Below are 22,294 nucleotides of genomic sequence, written 5' to 3' on the forward strand. Positions count from 1 at the left end.
CCTAGAATCTCATAAAGCCTGAGTACCCCACCGGGGTCAGCATGACTGCAGATGCCAACTGAAGGGCTGCTGGCGATGCCACTGCTTGTGGAACAACTAACCCAAGGCGGGGAGGCCGCAGTTAAAAGAGCAAGTGACACTTTGATCTTAGGTGTGGTCCCTGTCTGAACACACCCTACTGTCCACACCCCTGCTCCCAGTGCCCGGGGTTAAAGAGGGCACCATTCCTGAGGTGTGTGACTTTTAGGCTCTAAAGGCCCATGTCTTTATTTTTTAATTAAAAAAAATTTTTTTATTGAATTATAATTGACATACAATATTATATTAGTTTCAGGTATATAACATAGTGATTGGATACATTATGAAATGATCACCAAGGCAAGCCTAGTTATTACAATGTTATTAATATACATTACTCATTAGTCTTAAAGGTTCCTCCCACCCTAACTCCAATTTTTTTTTTTTTTTGCTTAATGACATTCCATTTATTTTACTTTATTTTTTAAAAATTTTTTTAAATAGTTTATTGCAATGTTTAATACTTTTTTTTTTTTTTTTCCATATGCGGGCCTCTCACTGTGGCCTCTCCCATTGTGGAGCACAGGCTCCGGACGCACAGGCTCAGTGGCCATGGTTCATGGGCCCAGCCGCTCCGCGGCATGTGGGATCCTCCCAGGCCAGGGCACGAACCCGTGTCCCCTGCATTGGCAGGCGGACTCTCAACCACTGCGCCACCAGGGAAGCCCTATTTTACTTTATTTTTTATTGAAGTCTAGTTGATTAACAATGGTGTGTTAGTTTCAGGTTACAGCAAAGTGATTCAGTTATACATAGACATATCTATATTCTTTTTCAGATTCTTTTCCATTATAGGTTATTACAAGATATTGAATATAGTTCCCTGCGCTATAGCATAGGCCCTTGTTATCCTAACTTGAGTTTCGAAACTAGCTCACCCTGGGAGAAGTCATTCATAAAACATTTGTTGCTGACACCTAGAGGGGTTTCAGTGCAAATGGGCAGGGGCTTCTCTCCTTTTTTTCAGGAGCAAGGGGAAGGGAGAGGGCTCCTAAAGAGGGTGGAGTCCCAGCACAGGCTAGAGGTGTCTCTGAACACTGGTATGAAGATTCTGTCTCCTGTGGGAGGAAATTGATCGTTTGCTCTTTTTGTTCCCGGTGTGGATCTTGGTGTCAGAACCACCCAGGCTTGGTCCTCACTGGCTCCTACAGATTCCTAGCCAGGGCTGCTGCCAGGCCTGGGCAGCAGGAGCTGGGTGGGAGCTCGGAAAGGTTCCTGCCCTACGTGCTGGGGGCCTGAGGCCACCTCCCCTGTTCATGCAGCTATTTGGAAAAGACTGGAAGGAGAGGGTGGAGACTCAAAGCCTTGAAATCTGATTGTGGTTGTTTTTCTGCTAAAAACAAAGGATCCCCACCAGGCTCCTGGCCTGTTGGTGCCCTTTAAGGCAGGGCCACACTGACCCCTGAGGAGCAGCTGCTGTTGGTGAGGCGGGATGAGCACACCCCCACTCCTCCTCCTCTTGGCTTTGGAAGCCCTCATGTACCAGTCCGGAGCCAGCATTGTCCTCCTGTGCTAGCTTGTGTTATGTGGATCAACGTGAGCCCTCTAGGGCCAGGGTCGAGCCCTGTCTTAGTTTCCCATTTAACTTCCCACTGGTTCCCACGGGGCCGTGTACACAGAGGGCCTCCAGGGGAGGCTGCTGACTGCATGGCGGAAGAGTTGGGAGTTAGGAGGCCGTCTTGAGGGGTGTGTCAGAATCCTCATCCCTGTCCTTAATTTCTCTGATGCCTGCTAAGGAGCCAGGGTGTGTACCGATCAGTCTCTGTTCCTGGCCCCGTGGCCAACTGTCACACGCGTTGGAGCAAAGAAGAGCTGCCCTCAGCGTGTTGTGTGTGGTTGGCTTGGCCTCTGAGGCTTTGGCTCCACCCACTGAGCCACAGGTTCTCTATCTCGTAACACCCTTCATCACCTGTCCCTCCTGACCAACCGGTTGCCTCCACTTCTCCTGCCTGGATGGGAAACGCTGTGGGGGAGGTGGGTGGGCAGCCTGTCACCTGCATTAAAGCTTGAGGCCAAAGGGCAGGGGAAGCAGGGGGCCTAATTGGCAGGGTTCAAACGGCACCATCAGTGAACTCAAGGGGTCCTGGCTTCCCACCCAGGAGCCCCAGGGTGATGGGACCATACTAAGACAGGCTGGGACCTGGGGCCCTCTGCTGCAGTGCTTGCACCTGGACAAATGTCTCCTCAAGCAACAAACTACAAAGAAACTATGAGGGACTAAAAATAACTGCGTGCATGCAAAGGTAGGGCAAATTATGGACAAGATACAAGAAGCCCATGCACCGCAACGAAGAGTAGCTCCCGCTCGCTGCAACTAGAGATAGTCCACATGCAGCAATGAAGACTCAATGCAGCCAAAAATAAATTAATTTAACAAAAATACTTTTAAAAAGTACAGTTTATTGGGTGTTTTTTTTTTTTTTTAGAAATTTATTTATTTTTGGCTGTGGTGGGTCTTTGCTGCTGAGCACGGGCTTTCTTCTAGTTGCAGCGAGCGCAGGCTGCTCTTCGTTGTGGTGGGCAGGCTTCTCATTGCAGTGGCTTCTCTTGTTGTGGAGCACGGGCTGTAGGTGCACGGGTTTCAGTAGTTGTGGCGCACAAGGTTAGTTGCTCCGCGGCATGTGGGATCTTCCCGGACCAGGGCTTGAACCCGCGACCCCTGCATGGGCAGGCGGATTCTTCACCACTGCGCCACCAGGGAAGTCCCCTAAAATTTACTGTTAAGATACAAAAAGACCAAAACCCCAACCGCCACTTCTGAAGAACCGTGAGTGAAAACAGGATGTAGGGAGAAAAAGCAGGTACTGCTCCGTGCCCCTGCACTCAACACCACCAGAGAGGTGGACAAACCTCCTAAGCCACGCCTCCAGCCCGACCCCTGGACACACCCCTACCCTCACCCCATGTAAGGAACTAGCTCGGCCCCCCACTCAGGGACTGAGCAAGGGAACCTCTTACTTGTTTCCATTCCCTCCTGTTGCAGCAGGAGTCCCAATAAAGCCTTGTCTGAATTTCTTGTCTGGCCTCTTATCAATTTCTATTGATTAAGGAAGGCCAAGAACCCTGGTCCCCGTAACAATACAACTTGCAGTCAGTTCTTGTAGCCCACATGCATCCAGAGACTTTCCAGGCTGAGCAAAAATATTGGACCACTGCTACATCTTGGAATTCCAATGGTTTCAGCCTTGATAGTGCAGTTAACTGGATGTCTTTCTCACAATTCCTTTATTCATATCGTGTACAGAGGCCAAAGTTTACTGTGATCTTCCTATGTGCCTGGCACTATGCCAAGTGCTTACAATGTATTATCTCATTTAATCCTCACAACAACTCTACAAGGAAAGTTCAGTTGTCACCCCAATTTACTGATGAACTACCTGAGGATAGGGAGGGTCAGTACCTTGTCCAAGATTATATTCCCAATATGCGGCAGAGCTAAACGTCTGACTGAGGCACCAGTCTTAACAACCATATTATTATCTCATGTACATGATGATTTTCCTTCGTCCTGGATTAAAGCCTTTACATTTTACCTAATCTAGGTCTTGTGTATATTGATCTAGCATGGGGGTCAGCAAACTAGGCCCTATGGGTCAAATCTAGTCATAGCCTGTTTTTGTAAGGCCTGCATGCTGGGAATGGCTTTTTACTTTTTTTTTTTTTTTGGCTGTGTTGGGTCTTCGTTGCTGGGCGTGGGCTTTCTCTAGTTGCGGCAAGTGGGGGCTACTCTTTGTTGCGGTGCACGGGCTTCTCATTGCAGTGGCTTCTCTTGTTGTGGAGCACGGGCTCTAGGCATGCGGGCTTCAGTAGTTGTGGCACGTGGGCTCAGTAGTTGTGGCTCGCGGGCTGTAGAGTGCAGGCTCAGTAGTTGCGGCGCACGGGCTTAGTTGCTCCGCAGCATGTGGGATCTTCCCAGGCCAGGGCTCGAACCCGTGTCCCCTGCATTGGCAGGCGGATTCTTAACCACTGCACCACCAAGGAAGCCCACTTTTTACATTTTTAAAGGTTGTTAAACACACACGTACATGGGTGCACACGCACGCTAAATTGTGCACTTAAGATGGTTAAGATGGTAAAATTTTTTTTTCTGGCTGGGCCTTTAAATTATTTTTTTTTAAACTGTGGTAAAAAGACATAACATACAATTTACTGTCTTAATCATTTTAAGCTTCCATCTCTTGGCTATTGTGAATAGTGCTGCTATCAACATGGGTGTGCAAATATCTCTTTGAGATCTTGCTTCAATTTTTTTTGGATATATATCCAAAAATGAGATTTCTGGATCTATTTTAAACGTGCAGTATGCGGGCCTCTCACTGCTGTGGCCTCTTCCGTTGTGGAGCACAGGCTCTGGACGCGCAGGCTCAGCAGCCATGGCTCACAGGCCCAGCCACTCTGCGGCATGTGGGATCCTGGCGGACTCTCAACCACTGCGCCACCAGGGAAGCCCTTAAACTTTTTTTTTTTTAAACACCACACTGTTTTCCACAGTAGTTACATCTATTTTGCAATCGTTACCAACACAGTGGTTGCACAATGGCTCCAGTTTCTCCACCTCCTCACCAACATTTGATATTTTCTGGGGTTTTTTTTGACGGTGACCATCCTAATGAGTGTGAGGTGCTATCTCACTGTGGCTTTTATTTCCACTTCTCTGATAATTAGTGATGTTGAACATTTTTTCATATGCTTGTTGGCCACTTACATATCATCTTTGGAGAAATGCCTATTCAAGTCCTTTGCCTATTTTTAATTGGGTTATTTGATTTCTTTCGTTGTTTAATTCTAGCAGCTCTTTATATACCCTGGGTATCAGATGATATGTGACTTGCAAATATTTTCTCCCACTTCATAGGTTGCCTTTTTAATCTGTTGATTGTGTTCTTTGATGTATAAAAGTTTTTAGGTTTGATGTAGTTCCATTTGTGTACTGTTGCTTTTGTTGCCTGTACTTTTGGTGTTATATCCAAGAAATCATCGCAAGTCCAATGTCATGAAGCTTTCCCTTATGTTTTCTTCTAAGGATTTTATAGTTTGGAGTCTTATATTTAGGTTTTTAACCCATTTTGAGTTCATTTTTGTATATGGTGTAAGGGAAGGATCCAACATCATTCTTTTGCATGTGGTTATCCAGTTTTCCCAACATCATTTTTTGAAGAGAGTATCTTTCCCCCTTGAGAAGATGGTGAATTTTATGTTATGTGTATTTTACACAATTTTTTTTGTTAAAAAAAGAAGAATATGCAGCAGAGATAATATTTGGCCCACAAAGGCTAAAATATTTCCTATTTATTATTTGGCTCTTTATAAAAAAGTTTGTTGACCCTAGAGCTAACTCCTACAGCATCCTAATACAGTACACCAGTGTCACATGTGTTGACAGTAAGCCCCAGTGTGATGTCTGTCATTCTCTAATTCTCCGATTCTCTTTGGAATATGCCTCTTCTAAGAGTGCACTTAACAATTAAAAACTCAATGGATTCATTGTGTGCATGACGATGGAGGTGCCAGTGGCTGCGCCTTTGAGTCTGTGTAGATGTGGGCCCGGTTGCCTGGCAAGCCGGCCAGTGGCCTGTTTCTTAACCTTCCTGGTTGTGAAACGAGGATGAGAAATTTTGGCCTTGGAAAGGAGGGACATGAAAGAGGAGAATCTGACCAAGTCTCACTGAAACACTGGCGGGGAGCTCTGAAGGCTTCTTAGAAGGAAGAACCAATGTAAATCACGGGCAGCATTATTATCCTAGCAAGTCTTTGAGCTCCTGGCCTAAATGTGTAAAATAATCTGCTTAGGCTCAAGAAAATGCCTTTTCTCTTTTCACACTGGATGTATGAACGTATGACCAACAGACTATCTAATTTAATGTCTTTTCCTGTCTCACTTCTCTACCCAGGTGGTGAATTCCCCGAGGCCTGGTCTGGGTCTCAGATTTCACCTGTAGCTCCTCTGAGCACTTGGTACCACACTTAGCAGCAAACAGCAACTCTTCTTCTTTGTTTACTGCCTGACTCACGTTCTGAAAAGCCCCTAAACGAAAACAGGCCTCTAGGAAGAGTCTCTAAGGAAATAAGGGCCTTCTGCCTGCCTCTGAGAACAATCTTGAGGCCCAGAGAGCTGGGAGGGCCCTGAGTGCCCAAGTATTCCCTCCCTCACCTTCAGAAGACAAATGCTTCATCACTCCCTGCATCTTCGGCCTTCAACCCACCTCAGTTCTCCAGGAAACATCCTGAGGGTTAATTATTTCTGAGGGCTGACTCAGACGGCATTTTTCTGCCAAAGGATTCTGTCAGCCAAGCACGGTCCTGCAGTTACCCCTGGTGAGGGAGCCTTTGTGAGTCCCATCAGGGAGGAAGCCCCACTGGCAGGGAGGCCCCAGGCCCTGTCGCTTGGGGTGGAGTCCAGACCTAATTCCCCAGGGTGGGGCTGGTTGCCGGGAAGGGAGATGTCGCTGGGCGAGTGAGGGAGGCCTGTGTGAGAAGCACTCTCACCACCAGCTGCCTTTCAGCCGGTCCCTGTGGGGCTACCGCTTGCCTTTCATTTTGTTGATTGGAGACTGTGTCCCTGAGTGGAGCTTAATGTCTTTTTGAAATTATCTGTTCTTTTTTTCTCTTTTAAAAATTTCTCTTGCATCCTCCATTTGGTTCAGATTGTCTCTGTGTCCCTGACGGCTGAAGGTGGATAATGGGACGTCCGGAGGAGAGGGTTGATTCTCAGACACAAACTGTCTGCCCTATGAGGCCAAACTGAGGGAGGGTGGGAGGGAGGGAGGGAGAGTCTCTGGGGGAAGAGGGCCTGGGAACCATTCTTTCTCAGGTCAGTGTAGGATGGGGGTGAGGGGGGGAAGTCCTGGGAGAGTTGGGGGCAGGGCATCAAAACCAGAGCAGAAGAGGTGGCGAGGCTGTGGAAGCAGGAGAGCATGGAATGCAGGTCTGAAAAGAATCTGAGGGGGGTTTCCCTGGTGGCACAGTGGTTAAGAATCCACCTGCCAATGCAGGGGACACGGGTTCAAGCCCTGGTCCAGGAAGATCCCACATGCTGCGGAGCAACTAAGCCCGTGCACCACAACTACTGAGCCTGCGCTCTAGAGCCCTCGAGCCACAACTACTGAGCCAACGTGCCACAACTACTGAAGCCTGTGTGCCTAGAGCCCGTGCTCCACAACAACAGAAGCCACTGTGATGAGAAGCCTGTGCACCGCAACGAAGAGTAGCCTCCACTCGCCACAACTAGAGAAAACCCACACGCATCAAAGAAGACCCAATGCAGCCAAAAATAAATAAATAAATAAACAGAAATTTATTTTTAAAAAAAAGAATCTGAGAGATGGGGGTGGCTGGAGCACAGGTAGCAGAAGGGAGATTCAAAGAGGCTGAACTGCGCTTGAGGTGGGGAGGAGACAGAGCGAATGAGGCCAAGGACTCACTCCATGGGAGCCCTTAGCTTCGACCTGCCCTCTGCCCACGTTGTGTGTAGGAAGATATCCACGGGGTAGCACAACAGCAGTCATCCCCCCAACTGACCCATGCTGTATTTAGGGCTCCTGCTGATGGGCCAAAGCTTTGCCTTCATACAGAAAGAACAGCACTTCCACAAAAGGAACCAGGTGAGGGACTTCCCTGGTGGCGCAGTGGTTAAGAATCCACCTGCCAATGCAGGGGACACGTGTTCAAACCCTGGTCCGGGAAGATCCCACATGCCGCGGAGCAACTAAGCTCGTGCGCCACAACTACTGAGCCTCCGCTCTAGAGCCCGCGAGCCACAACTACTGAGCCTGCGCATCTAGAGCCCATGCTCCGCAAGAAGAGAAGCCACCGCAGTGAGAAGCCCGCGCACTGCAATGAAGAGTAGCCCCCGGCTCGCGGCAACTAGAGAAAGCCCGCACGCAGCAACGAAGACCCAATGCAGCCAAAAATAAAGAAATTAATTAATTTTTTTAAAAAAGGAACTAGGTGAAGGCAGGGCTATTCTTGTGTGAGAAATGGTAATTATACCAGTCAATTCCATCTCCTCTAAGAACCCAAGGCCTGTAGTAAATTACATAGTTACAATTCTACCCTATTCCCAATTTACCCACCAGAAAACAACACAAAATCCGACCCCATGTTTTGCAGGAGTCAATAAATATTTATAGAACAGCTTGTACGTAGTACATGCAAGGAAGTATTTAATATGTTATATCATTTGATCTTCTCAATAACCTTGTGATCTATTTACTAATAAACAAATGAAGACTCAGAGAGGCTACAAGGCAGCCAGGAATCACAGGACCAAAGAGATAGTAAACGTAGGCCTGTCAATGCTGAGTAGAAAGGCTTTGCATCTAGTGAACGGTGTCTACCAAGCTCTAAGATCAGGGCTTGTACGCTGCTCCATAACCACGTCCAGGGCCCAGAAACTGGGTAGACCAATGCCTACAAATATGCCTCAGGGCTGCTTTTAGAGATTCTATTCTGATCCTCTCTGCTGTGCGCTTTACTCCCCGGCTGCCATCCTGTCCCCCTTCCAGGAAGGCAGAGAATGCAGAAGTTGAATTTCATTATTTGACGTCCCAAGTATTTGAGTGCCTCCTGTGGTGCCAAGCATTCTTCTAGTGTCTGGGGTTAAGAAAGTGAACAGGACAGATTAAAACCTCTGCTCTTAGGGAGCTCATGTTCTAGCCAGGGTACAGACATTTCTCTGAGAGATCAGGTTCTAACTGCATGGATCAGGTCCTTGCGTGGATCAGGGAGGATCTGGGGGAGAAATGTAAGTTCTGGGACTCCTAGGCTGCCACGCAGAGACTGAAGCAGAGCCCTGCGGGGTTGTCTGCTGACCTACCTCACCAACTGTGCCCGCTCCCATTGCTGTGGTCCAGGCATGGGCTTTGCAGCTCTGTCTGTGGACCCCTTCCCTGGTTCTCATCCCAGGATGGGCTTCTAAGCCACGCTGACCTAATTAGTGTCATTGCCACAGGATCTGGAATTCAGACTAAAAGGTTCAATCTGGGCTGATCTCTTGAACATGTAAAACACCAGGAGCTAAGGCATGGCCTTTTGGGTATTTTTTATTAACAATATTTATTTTATTTTTTTTACCATATGGACTGGACAGCATAAAAAGTCCATTACAGAGTAAGAGGACAGAAATGGACTCAGACATAGAGATGCAGCATGGACAGACACCCTGATACCCTCTAGGCCCCGACGTTGGTATTTTCCTGAGGCCCAGCTGCTCTCCTGCTGCGGGCATAAGAAGAAACCTCACCCATTCAATGACTTAGCCTTCTGTGCTTAAGCTGGCTTAAGTTGTTTCTGCTACTCAAGACCCATTCAGTCTCATCTTCAATGTAAACAAAAACTTTGAACTTCTGTTCAGGGCAGAAGCAGCAGACTTAGAATTGACCTGATAAGATCAGGACTAGGAGTGACAATCAAACTGGTCCCTAGAGACCACGGATCACTTAGGACACTCTCCTGTCCGGCACCACTTCTCCTCCAAGGCCCAGGGCTAAGAGCACACAGGGAACATGCAAGTTCATCTGGATAGAGCCAGAGGCTGACCTTCACCCAAATCTACTCTCAGTAAAGGATCAGATTTTTGATCCACATGCATGTTTTCCTTTGCTCTAGGACCTAGAAGGGAGAAAAGATTGTGGTAAAAGGAAAAGAAGGAGGGACTTCCCTGGTGGTCCAGTGGGTAAGACTCCACTCTCCCAACGCAGGGGGCCCGGGTTTGATCACTGGTCGAGGAACTAGATCCCGCACGCATGCTGCAACTTAGAAGACCGCATGCCGCAACTAAAAGATCCCACGTGCCACAAAGAAGATCCCCAGTGCAGCCAAAATAAGTAAATAAATAAATCTTTTTTTTAAAAAAAAGGAAGGAAAAAGATAAACTACCTTCTAAACTGTGAGTCCAGTAATGGAGTGGCTGTCAGTATTGATCTTTGCAAGATCATTGCAAGCTTAGCAAGAATCAGCTACTGGGTCATAACCTGTTTGGAAAGACAAATGTAGTCCATTAAAAAGGACTGCATATCAGCTACAGAAAGCTCCTTATTTGACTACCTTTACTCTACCCCTGACTGGTTTCCACGTGCCCTACGAGCCCCAGTTTTCTCTGGGAAGCCTTCCCCAAGGTTAGGTTAGGGACCTCCTCTCTGTTACAGTACTTCCTTAAAGTATAGTCTGTTTAAATTGCCTGTTTAAATTCCTGAGAGTAGAGACCATGTATTTTAGCTCAATACCTGGCAGATGGCAGATATTTGATATAAATTTATTCAACAAAGGACTGAATGCAGGCACTAATTTAGTGCTACCGCAAAAGTCTCCATATCTAAACATCTACAGACAACCACTCTGTGGTCATCAAAGCAAGTGTTCATCTTCTCATGTGAAAGAAGTCCAGAGGAATTCAGTCCTGGGCAGGAATGGTGGCTCCAGAAGTTATCAGGAACCCCAAGCTGCTCTGGCTTTCTCTAGCACCATCCTTGGTCATCAAAGCAAGTGTTCATTTTCTCATGTGAAAGAAGTCCAGAGGAATTCAGTCCTGGGCAGGAATGGTGGCTCCAGAAGTTATCAGGAACCCCAAGCTGCTCTGGCTTTCTCTAGCACCATCCTTGGTCATCAAAGCAAGTGTTCATTTTCTCATGTGAAAGAAGTCCAGAGGAATTCAGTCCTGGGCAGGAATGGTGGCTCCAGAAGTTATCAGGAACCCCAAGCTGCTCTGGCTTTCTCTAGCACCATCCTTAGCACTTGCTTCCCCAAAGGTCCAAGAGGGCTGTGTCATGTCAGTCATCACATCTGCATTCCAGGCAACAGGACAGAGGGAGAAGGGCAAATGGGCAACAAAAGGGCATCTTGCCCATCTGAGTCTAAGCAGACTTCTTGAAAGTTGCACACATATAACATCCTCTTCTATCTAATTGGTCAGGAAAGCTTAGAAATGTGGACAATAACTGGGCACATTGCTGTCCCAAATAAACTTGGAGTTTTATAATTTAAGGGGAAGAGGAGAACAGATAGTATGTAGGAACCTGAAGTCTCTGCCCCAGTCCCCAAACAAAACTGTCAGAAAGCCCCCAGCACCCTTTTAAGATAAGTTAAAATATCAGTAGCTTTATAGGGAGCTCCACTTTGCTCTGTATCTCCATTCCCTTTGATAGATGGGCTAGTAATCCATACTTTTGTCTCTCCATAGAGAACTAAGAGAAGCATGGGAAGGGTCATCTCCTGTGCTCTGGTTCTAGTTTACACCCATCGCTTGCACTTGCCACGGATGGGACCCTACGAAGGGTTCACCACAAACAAGCTGCAGAAAAGCTCTGTAGCAAGTGGGCAACTCACACAGGCCTGGATGACTCAGCCGAAATGGGGATTGCCGATAATGCTGAATGAAACACAGTACACTGGGGGCCCTGCTGTGGGGTTGACAGCCTGGATGCTCTGTGTTTCAGATCCGCAGCTTGCAGGCAGTGCTCTGACAGCATGCAGGCCTGTGCACTGGGCTCCAGGACAAGAAGGAGGAGGGGAAATGTCCTTCCACCCTCACCCTTCAAGGCAGATGGTCCCCAGTAGCCACCGTTAGAGCATCCTCCCCAGGACACGGGCAGAGGCCCCCACGACCTTGGGCTCTCTAATTAGCACTTTCTCAGACTACAGCTTGATTTTCTCTTAAATTGGAACCATCTGTATGCAGGACAACTATGATAAAGGAAACATGGGAAGTAATAACGAGCTCTGGGGTAGAATCCCGGCCCTGCCCCTTGTTTTCTGGGTTGCTTTGCTGACTTGTTTAACTCCCCCCACCACGAGTCCATTTCCTCAGGTGAAATAGGAGTGGCCACACACCTACCTCAAGGAGCTGCTCAGAGGATTAAACAAGATAATGCTGGTGAATGCATTTAGCACAGTGCCTGGAGTACAATAGGTACTCAATAAAAGATAGTTAAATTTACATCTGAAAATACAGAATGGAGATAGATGGCCAAAGCCATTGTGGAGACTCAACCCCTGAACAAAGCTTCCTCTGAAATTAGAGAAATGTGCAACCCTGGTGTCTTGGCTGGAATCCCAGGAAGGGATGGGCACTTAACCATGGCAAGCCAGCTCCAGCCCCAGACACCAGGCTCCAAAGGGCAGGGGCCACTCCCCAGCCAAGGGCAGGGCTCAGGGAATGGATGCACATCTTGTTCTGGGGACACTGCACTTGGAAAAACATTATTGATTCTGTGGTTCAGGTTGCAAAGAGAGGAAGAAAGACTGAATGCCATTACATTGTGCACAGAGGTCCACTGTGCTTTCTACTTAGAGAGGCACTTGGTAATCATTTTCATTAGTGTCGCTTAAAACGATCTCAGAGATAGCTTATTCCCATTTAGGAAGGGCAGAAGGTAGAAGTAACTGGCTGAACAGCATGAGGCCAAGCAGCAAAAGTTAAGAGTTCATGACCCCCAGGTTTCTAGCACGTTGCTTACTTCACTCAGCAAGCTGCATCAATCCACTCGGTGAGGGCCTGGCAGGGCCTCTGCAGTCGGTGTACTCACCGCTCACATCGGGCGCTCATAATCACGGGAGAAAGGCAGAGGCGGAATTCTAGGGTATGTGACTGTTTTCGCTCACGGCTTAGGACAAGAGGTGAAAAGCGACCCTTCCAACCAAATCACCAGTGGATCTGACTGCCAGCAAGTCCTGGAGCGGGGAGGTTGGAACTCTTCCAGGACAGACGTCACACTATAGAGCTCTGGAGATGCGATGGGCGCGGAGGAGGGGTAAGAGAGCCAGAGGCAGCCCCTGTTTTCAGCACGTGGAAGAAATCACGGCTGGAGTGTGGCCCCCGTGGGGCTGAGGGGGAGGTTGAGGCAAAGCCGGGTGTCACCCTAAAGGCGCACCTACTGTGTGCTGGGCCCTGTCTCATTACCGATATTAGCTCATTCCTGGCTCTGACTCTAGGAAGCAGGTATGATCGTTATCTCCTTTTCACGGAGGCTGGGCCTTGAGCTCAGATAACCTAGCTCCTGATTCTGGAATCTCCACAGTCGTCACTTAAGCTGCCTCTCAGGACAGCGCTGAGTGTGAGTCCGCAGAGCTGAGCGTTGGGCTCGGGCTCTGGGGACGTGCGCCCCACAGGGAGGAGGCCTGGCCCGCCCCCCTCACCAGGGGGGACTCATGCCTTTGATCAAGGCAGCGTTATGATCCGTCCCTGCCATCACAAGCAGAGACACTCTTGGCACGCGCCCCCCGAGTCGAGTCTGTCTTCGGGGGACAGGATGCTGAGTGCGCTTGTCTTGAGCTGTGCGAAGAGCATGGAAAGCCCACTGGGCCTGATCGGCGAGGGGATCGGGACCACGACGGCGCCAAGGGCTTCTCCCCCGTTGCCAAAGCCTGGGGGCGCCTGAAATCAGTCCCAAAGCTCAGGCCTGACCCCATGCCTTCTGGGTCCCGGGAACAGAGCTCAAGGATTCCAAAGAACGCATTTCATTTTATTTTGATTCCAATACCAAAGCATCCCCCTCTGCTCATGGAGGCAGAGCCCTTTCCTCTCTCTTTTCCAGAAAAATCCCGAGCAACAGCTGCTTTGGATTCTTGAGTTGACCCCGCATGGAAGCTGCTCGTGTGGCCCCAGTCTCTAGGGGTTTCAGACAAGGAGAACACCTGATCCGGAGCCTTCGGGAGGATTCTGAGGGGTGACAGGTCTGCCTCTGCTGCGTGTTCATTAACCCCTGGGGTAAAAACTGACGAGTCACAACCGTCTGATGCCAGTTGTCAAGACAGGCCTCAGCAAGCAAGCAGCTTGTTAGGAGGCGTCCTGAGTCAGCTGGGAAAGGAAAGCTGCCGGGCCCTCTGACCTAACTCAGGCATGTGTCATACTCTTTCTGTTCTCTGGCATCCTCTGCTTCTTCCTAAGCGCTTTTCTCAGCCAGGTGCCTTGTGTGGTGTAGACAGCGAGCAGGACAGGAGGACAGGAGCCGCTGAGCCGAGCGAGCAGTGGTCACTCTCTCCTGTCACACCCACCGGCTTACAAGTCCAGACACAGGTGCCTGCCCCTCCCAGTGGGACACGCCAAATCTTCTGTAACATTTTAAAACAGCCATGGAAATGCCAGATGACAAAATTTCCCTTGGAGATTGAGAAATTGCGATCCGGATGATGGCAGAATTCTGGAACTTGTGACACATTTGCTTCCCAGGGGAGGAGAGGGCAAGGTGAAGGCACCAGGCCCCCATCCCAGGTCAACCAGAGGACCTCATCTCTTCTGTTTTATAGACTGAGGTTGGGCACAGATTTGATCTGAAAGAGTTCCTTTTCTTTAAAAATGTTGATGGAGGGACTTCCCTGGCCAGTGGTTAAGACTCCATGCTCCCAATGCAGGGGGCCCGGGTTCGATCCCTGATTGGGGAACTAAGATCCTGTGTGCTGCATGGTGCAGCCTAAAAAATTTTTTTTAAATATTGACAGAGCCCTGTCCGTTAGTAGCTATGAAGAGTTTTGAAAAAAGAAAAACTAGAGAGGGAGAGGTAGTCACTCCTTGGGTGAGAGGTAAGGCTAAAAATTCATCTGGGCCTCAGCAGGGCACCTGTGAAGGGGTCGCTACACCACCTGCTGGTTCTAAAAGAGGCAGATTCTAGCCTAACAGACTCCCCAAACTCTCTTCTTTGGGAAATCGGAAGATCACAGTTTGAAGTATCAATCCGAGGTAACAATCACATATAGAAGAGTCCTACATAATCCAGAGCTTTAAAAATGTGAAATCAAGTCATGAATGCCTGGCAGCTTCTAGACTCTTCTAGTCCTGAAAGACACCACCCAATGCTGCTTCAGAGTCAAGCCCAAGAGTAGGGCTTCCCTGGTGGCGCAGCGGTTGAGAGTCTGCCTGCTGATGCAGGGGACACGGGTTCGTGCCCCAGTCCGGGAAGATCCCACATGCCGCGGAGTGGCTGGGCCCGTGAGCCATGGCCGCTGGGCCTGCGCTTCCGGAGCCTGTGCTCCGCAACGGGAGAGGCCACAACAGTGAGAGGCCCGCTTACCACACACACAAAAAAAGAGTAGACAGATGCTAATAAGGCTGGTTTGTCCTTTTCTCTCTTCTCCTGGGCGTGTGAACCTCTGAATACAGAAAACCAGAAAGGAGGATCTCAACCCATTTCGGTGGTGGCCTCCTTTAGAGTGAAATGTGAGGCCAGGGCTCCAACCTGCTGCTGTCCTAAGAATTCCCAGGAAGGCTTTGTGCTGTGACCTGGATGCCCGTCCAAATTGCCTTGGCTGGGCTCTCCTTCCCTCAGGGTCCTGCTGCTATCAGTTGACTGGTAACGTTTCCTTTCACTGCCTTTTTCAAACTGCTGGGTGAGTGCCAAGCGCTAACTTTGCAGGGTTCATTCACCCAGGGCTGGATCTTTTCAGCAGTGTAGGAAGGTTATGTGTTTGCAAATCAGCATAGTAGGGCAGAGTGATTTGGAAGCCATTTCACTTTTTCACTTCATCAAACTCCTACTCACTGGCAAAACTCTAAAGCAGCGATACGAAACCTTTCTGGAGTTGTGACACCCTATTGTCACTCATTTCATCTCATCAAACACCCACCCCTCTTAAAAATGCCATGAGGCATGTATTTATTTTTAAGATTAAGGTGAATTAAAATTGGAAAATTACCTGAGAATTTTCTGGCACTCTAGCAAAAAAGATTTGCCAGAGGTGTTTAGAAATCAGAACTAGGGATCAGTACTGTACACAAGGAAGACATGTGACCAAATTGAGACGTTGGAGGAATTTTTCTTTGCTGCCTCTCTCCTCCCACCACGCGACTCCGTTCCCCAGCGAACACCGCTTCCCCTGGAACCCAGGCCCTCTTGCTGCCCTGTACATCCCTTCACGGCACTTCAGGCAGGACTGGCCCTTCCCTGGACCTGTCTTCTACTCTTTCTGTCAACACTTATCCAGCGCCAACTCCTGCAGGTGGCTCTTGTAGGCTAGTTGTTGGGGGGAAAAAAGCTAATAGCTGCTAAGTTCCCTTCCAGCATGAAAATTTTTTTTTTTTTTTTTTTTTTGCAGTATGCGGGCCTCTCACTGCTGTGGCCTCTCCCGTTGTGGAGCACAGGCTCCGGACGCGCAGGCCCAGTGGCCATGGCTCACAGGCCCAGCCGCTCCGCGGCATGTGGGATTTTCCCGGACCGGGGCACGAACCCGTGTCCCCTGCATCGGCAGGCGGACCCCCAGCCACTGCGCCACCAGGGAAGCCCCAGCATGAAAATTTTTGCAGGGTTAATTGTGTTGAAAATGAATCCCTCCCAGGGATATTTGTAATTTAACTAGAGATAATATCATACCCAAAAGAATTAATTTCCAGTGGAATTTCAACAGGTAACAGACATGGCCAGTGGAGAGTTGAGAGATTAGCCCATCCTGCTTTGTGGTAATGCCCATCCTAGCCATGCAAGCCTTTGCTTTGGGATAGTATAAAAGGCACTGAATAAGAGTCAAGGGACCTGAGTCTATTTCTGACTCCACCCTATTCAACCAATACTTACTAAGCACCTACTATCGGCCTGGCATTGGGCTGGGCTCTAGGGATCCAAAGATGAATGAGACAGGGTCCGTGTCCTCAGTGAACTCCGAGTCTGTCAGGAGGCAGCGGTTACCATGATGAGTGTTCCCGCAGCAGTATAGACAAAACGCTATGGGAACACAGAAAAGAGGATAATTAATCCTGCCTGGAGAAAGCCACGGAGAATTAATGTTTGCGTTGGGCCTTTAAGGATGAGCACCAGTGAGAACAGTGGGGGAAAAACACCGGAATGAAGGCACAGGAGGTGGTTGCTGGGGGGTGGGGGGGTCCGGACATATGGGGACACAAGAAGGGAAGGGGCAGGCGTGATGCTGAAAAGCGAGGATGGGGCCAGAGTTTGGAAGGGCTGCCAGTGCCTTACCCAGGAATGGAAACGGTTCCCTGCAGACTGTGTGGAGCCATGAGAATTTTGAACTTTCACGGAACGACACATTCAGGACACTGCCACCTTCTCGCAGGCAAGAAGTATGGTGGTTTCACCCAAGGCTGTGAGGATGGAGAGGAGGGAAAGAGATGCTCTGAGGGTAGAATGGCTGCATATGATTGACAGCTTAGATGTTGGAGGTCAAGGAGAGGGAGCCGTCACAAGTGACATTTGAGGCCTCCCGCACAGGCTCCTAAGAGGTGGGGAAGCCAGTAAGTGAAGACAGGAGCAGAAGCCCACAGGAAATAAGAATGAGCTTGCTTTGGGGCCTGCTGGGTTAAGAGACCAGGGTGCGGAGTGAAGGTGGCTGTCGGTGTTCCTGCAGAGGATTCTTCTGTTGCTTATGATGTGGGTCTTCTAAGAGGACACCACGTTCTCCTGGTGTCTGTGCCAGCTGCGTGTCCACACACGCTCATCTCTGACCTGGCTCTTCTTCTGATGCCATCGTGTCTTCCGTCAGCCAGCAGGAATTTTGTGTGCTGGAAGGGAACTTGGAAGGTATTAGGTCCTTACCAAAGCGACAACGAGCCTACAGGAGCCATCTGCACAAGGAGTTGGCATTGGATAAGTGTCAATAGGAGTGCTGGAAGGAGACAGGTGCAAAAGTAGACAGGTACAAACAAGAGCCCTGGCACTGCCGCTGCCATTAACCAGAGTCCAGGCCAAATGAAGCTTCTGGAAGCTCAGGTCCTCCTTGAGTACAGATCTGCTTCTTCACTTTCTAGATGCTAATCTACCCTCCCTCCACTTATCTCTTGTTTTCACTTTGTCTTTCTTAAGTAATATCTTTGCCTGGGAACTATCTTTCCAAAGAAAACTTGTGACTTCCTTCTGTTTATTTCAGCATGAATGCTGCTTAGTGAAAACCAACGTTCGTTTATGAGCTAGAACTTTGTTGTGGAGATAAAGTGGTTTGGGAAGTGTTTGGGCAATTAGAAACACATCTCAAAGCCCCCAAAAAGGGCTTCCCTGGTGGCACAGCAGTTAAGAATCCCCCTGCCAATGCAGGGGACATGGGTTTGAGCCCTGATCCGGGAAGATCCCACATGCCGCGGAGCAACTAAGACCATGCGCCACAACTACTGAGCCTGTGCTCTAGAGCCCGCGAGCCACAACTACTGAAGCCCGTGTGCCTAGAGCCCATGCTCCACAGCAAGAGAAGCCACCACAATGAGAAGCCTGTGCATGGCAACGAAGAGTAGCCCTCCCTCGCCACAACCAGAGAAAAGCCCGCGTGCAGCTACGAAGACCCAACACAGCCAAAAATAAAAAACAAAACAAAACCCCCCCAAAAAAAAACCCTAAAAATGTGCATGATCTCTGACTTGGTAAACCCACTTTGAACTTATACTAGAGTAACAGTGGATAAGTGCACAAGTATGCATGTATAAGGTTGTTTATCATGCTTATTATAGTAAAAAACTAAGATATAACATAAAATTCCAAAAATAAGAGATTAAGTAAATTGATCACAATTATCTATATAATGGAATTTTATAAAAATTAACTCACCAGGCTTCCCTGGTGGCGCAGTGGTTAAGAATCCGCCTGCCAGTGCAGGGGACACGGGTTCGAGTCCTGGTCCGGGAGGATCTTGCATGCCGTGGAGCAACTGAGCATGTGCACCACAGCTACTGAGCTTGCGTGCTGCAACTACTGAAGCCCACGCACCGAGAGCCTGTGCTCCGCAACGGGAGAGACCATCGCAGTGAGAAGCCTGTGCGCCTCAACGAAGAGCAGCCCCCGCTCAACGCAACTAGAGAAAGACTGCGTGCAGCAACGAAGACCCAATGCAGCCAAAAATAAATAAATAAATTTATTTTTTTTAAATTAACTCATTAAAAATGACAATATAGATCAATATTTGCTGACAACTAGAAAGCCAGAAAGATGTTCAATATTTATTCATTGAAAATAATAGATTATATAAATGTATTATGTAAAATTTTTAATAAAAATATCTGGAAACCAAAATCAGCAAAATATAAGTAATAATTATCTAGAGCACAGTGGGAGGAATTTCTGTTGGTTTAACTATTTTTCTTCCTGCTTCTCTTTACTTCCTAATCTTCCTACAACTAGTATTGCTGGCATAAATAAATATCTTTATTTCTTTCAAATGTGCAAGGGCCAGTTTATCAGCTGTCTTCCCAGATTGAAGAGCAAATGAAGAACAGAAAAGCTGTTGGAAAAAAAAATCTATTAAAAGAAAAAAAGTGGCTAAATTGGAAATTATGGGCTACAAAGTATATTTTACAAAGGGATCTCCCTTTCCCCTCCCATGCACCCTCTGAGGGATTCTTTGGAACTGGATACTCTCAGGTCATAGTCACATAGAGGATCATATACAGGGTCCTTTTAGACACAGTTCCACTTTGCCCCCCAACTTTTCCTAATATTTTAGCTCTTCCACAGTCTCTCAGATATAAAAACCACTCAAGATCTAATTTCTTACCTTAAAGCTATTATTACTTTTTAATTCTATTTTGCTCTGTGCAGTTTACCTTCTAAACTGGACATGTTGCTGCAGGGGATGAGTATTCGTGAAGAGAGTGGTCAGGTGAGGGTGAACAGGCCTGAGAGTGATAAACATCCACAGAAGCCAAAGGGATGCTGGGAAACAGGCTTGTATAACATGGTCAGCTCTACCTGGTAATCATACGTATGCAAAATAAGATACTATTATTCTCACCTCTGCAACTGAGGAGGGAGAAAAGATAGGATCCAGTGTTGGCAATAATGCAGGGAAACAGACTTCATAGGCTGCTGATTGAAGTGTAACCCACTACAAGCTTTTCTGCAGGGCTTTGGCAATGTGGATTCAAAGCTATCCACAGGTGCATACCTTTTGACCCAGAATTTCTACCTCTAGAAATTCATTTTAAGGAAATAATCAGAGATGTAATTATATGCTTATCTATAAGAATATTCATCAGTTTTATAACAGAAAATTTTAAGAAAGAGTAAGTTTCTATCACACAGATCTGTGCTCAAATCACAACTTACTAGTTGAATGAACCTGGGCAAATTCCTCAACTTTTTAAAGCCTCAGTTTCCTCATCTGTAAAATGGGCACAATAATAGTACCTTCTCCTAACCATTTCCCCAGCCTTGACTCACCATTTCCCTACTTCTCTTGGCAACAAAACTCCTCAAAAGAGTAGTCTATCTGCACTCTCTTTGAAATCGGCTCCCACCAGTTTCTTGCCCTCGCCACTCCAGTGAAACTGATGCTGTCCAGGTCACCAACATTGACTAAATTCAACGAACAATCCTTGGCTCTCATCATAATTGGGCATAATTCAGCACAGTTGGCCCCTCCTTCTGTGACATACTTTTTTCTCTTGGCTTCCAGGACCCTGTACGCTCTAGATTTTCTTCCTACCTCACATTGGTCACTCCTCCATCTCCTTTGCTGTATCTTCCCTTTCCCCTGCCCTCTTAAGGACAGAGCATCTGGGACTCAGTCCTTGGTCTTCTCCATCTACACCCCTTCACCCTCCCTTGATGGTCTCATCCAGTTTCAACATTTTGAATCATATCTGTATGCAGATGATTCTAATGTATATCTCCATTCCAAACCTCTCCCTGAAATACAGGCTGGTTTTTCCAACTGACTACGCAACATCTTTATTTAGATGTCTAATAGGCATCTCAAAATTAATATACAAAACAAAATTAACATCCTTATCTTCACTCCCCAATTTGCTCCACCCATGGCATTCCTACCTCAATTCCGTTCGTTCGTCAGGTTGTTCAGAACAAAAACCTTAGAGTCATCCCTAATTCTTTTGGTTTTTTTCCCTGTCATACCCTACATCCAATCTCTCAGAAAATCTGTTGACTCTACCTGCAGAATATATCTGGAATCAGATCAGCTTTTACTATACCTTCACCACTACTAGCCTGATCTGAGCCACTATCCCCTCTCACCTGGGTTACTGAAATGGACTCCTAATTAGTGTCCCTGTGACCATCCTTGCCCTCCACCACTCTTTTCTCAAGACAGCAGCCTGAATGATTCTTTTACATTTTAAGTCGGATTATGGCACTTTTCTTATCAAATCCCTGCAACGGTGTCCACTTGGAGTAAAAAGCCAAATCCCAATGAGGGCTTTCAAGGTCCTCCATGATCTGGTTTCCTGATATCATTCTAATCTCATCTTCCACCACTCTCCCCATTCACTGCCTTCCACTACAGCCACTTTGGCTCTTTTGCTGTTTCTTAACCACACAGACATTCCTGCCTTTAGGGCTTTTGAAATAGCCACCCTTTGGCCTGGAATGATCTTCCTTCTTATTCCTTTCAAGTCTGCTCAGATAGCACTGTCACATGATGGGTTCCCCAGAGGGCAGCCTCGGAGCTGGAGATTGGCATGCAGGAATTTTATTTAGGAGTGCTCTTGGGGTCAACTCCCACAGGAGGGAGAGGAAGAAGTGGGGCTGGTCTGTCTCAAGAAAGCTGTAAGCCAACCCCACACGGAGCCCTGAAGCTGGCAGAGTTAGAGTGAGGGGCTAAGACACTCTCTACCTGATTCAACCAGACATTGGATTGAATTGACCATTGGAAGGCAGCTGTAGGGAAGGGATCAGGCGACTGTCTTCGGCAGAGGCAGTTCCAGAGGAAGGCTGACCGCCGAGGGATGTCTGCTGGCCGCACTCCCAACAGATTGGGTGAATAAGGTCATCAGCCCTGATGCGGATCATGGGCAGTGCATTACAGCATCCATTATAATCCACCCCTTCTGTGCTCAGATCTACTACTTGATAGAAATTTGGGGAGCAGCTCCTCCAGAATTCCAGGTGGCTTCTGTCTGAGGGGAAACTTACAAGAGAGAGGTTAAGGGGATGAACCACAGCCCCTGGCATGGCAGATTGTCTTGGGGCAACAGTTGACATTTATTTTCTCTCCTTCCCTGTATTATCCATTCTAGATTCCCCTCACCTGCAAATAGCACCTTTGCTGATCTAGGTGGCTTACCCGGTGGGTGATCCAGACCCTCGTCTCTGATGGTTCTGTTCCCTGTCACCATGCCCTTCTCAGCCATAGCTTCTAGACTTGTCCATCAGCTGTCAAAATTGGGTGAGGAAGTATCAAGAGTCACCCAAATGGACCCCCCGCATGCCACATTGTTCTTCTTGCCCCACGTGTGGAATAGCCATCCTGCCATCTCTACTGGTCAGGGTCTGTCACTCCTGCCGAGATGGGGACTCCTCCTCTTGACTTCTTATTGTTTGGCACGAAGAACCTGAAG

This window comes from Mesoplodon densirostris, chromosome 2, assembly GCF_025265405.1.
Source record: "Mesoplodon densirostris isolate mMesDen1 chromosome 2, mMesDen1 primary haplotype, whole genome shotgun sequence".
NCBI lineage: Eukaryota > Metazoa > Chordata > Mammalia > Artiodactyla > Ziphiidae > Mesoplodon > Mesoplodon densirostris.